This window comes from Limulus polyphemus, unplaced genomic scaffold (assembly GCF_000517525.1).
Source record: "Limulus polyphemus unplaced genomic scaffold, Limulus_polyphemus-2.1.2 Scaffold82108, whole genome shotgun sequence".
NCBI lineage: Eukaryota > Metazoa > Arthropoda > Merostomata > Xiphosura > Limulidae > Limulus > Limulus polyphemus.
The window spans coordinates 1-1,488 of record NW_013747704.1 but is presented as its reverse complement, the minus strand read 5'-3'; the positions used below and the strand labels follow the sequence as shown (position 1 = coordinate 1,488).

At 35.6% G+C, this 1,488-nt stretch overlaps 1 long non-coding RNA gene across 1 annotated transcript; it reads left to right on the top strand.

Moving 5' to 3' along the window:
- Nucleotides 1–362: 362 nt before the first annotated feature.
- Nucleotides 363–1,325, top strand: LOC111084602. The gene is made up of 3 exons (XR_002609649.1): nucleotides 363–443; nucleotides 774–955; nucleotides 1,238–1,325. It is a non-coding gene; the product is annotated as an uncharacterized LOC111084602 (long non-coding RNA).
- Nucleotides 1,326–1,488: the final 163 nt, after the last annotated feature.

Sequence of the window (1,488 nt, the reverse complement as noted above, 5' to 3'; positions counted from 1 at the left end):
CACTTTATCTAACCAGTTGGTAATATACAACTAGTTGTTACACTTTATCTAACCAGTTGTAATATACAACTAGTTGTTACACCTTGTTTAATCAGATTAAAGAACAATTAATATTTACTTTATATAACCAGTTAGTTATTTTAAATAAAACCAGTTTTTGTACTTACTCTAACCATTTCCTTATTTTAAAAACATCCAGTTTTCTTTGTTTTAAATTTAACCTGTCATTACTCCTACTCTGTCTAGTTTTGTGTTTAAAATAGAACCTCTAACTACATGTCGTCTAACGTGTTTGTTTTGTATTTTAACACTTAGAGTGTTTGTCACTACTTCTTCAGTTTCTTTAAAAGGTCTCTGTGCTCTAACCAATGTTCTATCTTTGTTTGCAGTGGAATTAAACGGTCAGCAAACTTCGCCTCCACTACTAACTCAGGCTCTATCAGGTACTAAACAAACTTTGTACAGAAGTAAGTTTTCTACCAAACGTTTAACTGTCATATTACAAATTTGATATTCGTAGTTCTGCTTTGAAATGATCTTTGCATGTTAACTTAACAAACAGAAAAAATCTTCAAAGTTTCTTATAACCAGTACATTCATTTGTCAGTTTATATTAATGAAATAATATCAGGCACGTGACCATAAAAGTAGCAGAGTTATACCCGTTAGATTTCTAGATTTGCTGGAGAGAAATCGTATAGAAACTGCTCAAGAAACATCGCTCTAAAAATCGAACGTTAAAATCAACTCAAAATGGATTTTGTTTTCAACAGTAATCAACAACTACGTCCCTCAAGGGTTTGCTCCGCCCACTTCTCCAGCCACCAACCGTGGATGGGCTGCTACCAACAGCCCAGGACCCATTGAGCTCTATAGTTCCAATCAGGACAGCGTAGGCTATGTACAGACTACCAGCCCACAGCCCTCAGGCTTCCCACATATTGCTGTAAGTAGGGTAGGTATTCCTTGTGTAGCAGCAAGTGATTGTTACCAATATATTGTTGTAACCAGATTAAACAAAAATTTTCCGATCAACATCCTCTGATTATTACAAAATTGTGTTTTCGTGATAAATAACCTCTCGTGGAAAGTAACCTCACACCTGGTATATCTCAAAGTTCGTCTAACTATTGGATGTATACCTGTTCTTAACAACTAGGTTAAATATTGTACCGAGAAGCTTATAATACATATACACATTCATATTGTTGTTGTTTTGTTTTCTCTCCCTCTGAAGGGTCCCCTGATAGCAGCGGCTTTTACAAATGGTTACCATTGAGTTAAGGTACTAAGGGGCCTGGTACCGGCTGGTGGTGCAAGGTAGGGTCTCTTCAAACATAAAGAAAGAGTTCGTATTTCATAAATTTAAACATTTTATAAATCAGCTTCATGTTTCATTCGAATAAAAACAATAACTTGAGCTATTAACCTACCGTCCTTAGGTGAACTTGAACTATTAACCTACAGTCCTTAGGTGGACTTGAGCTA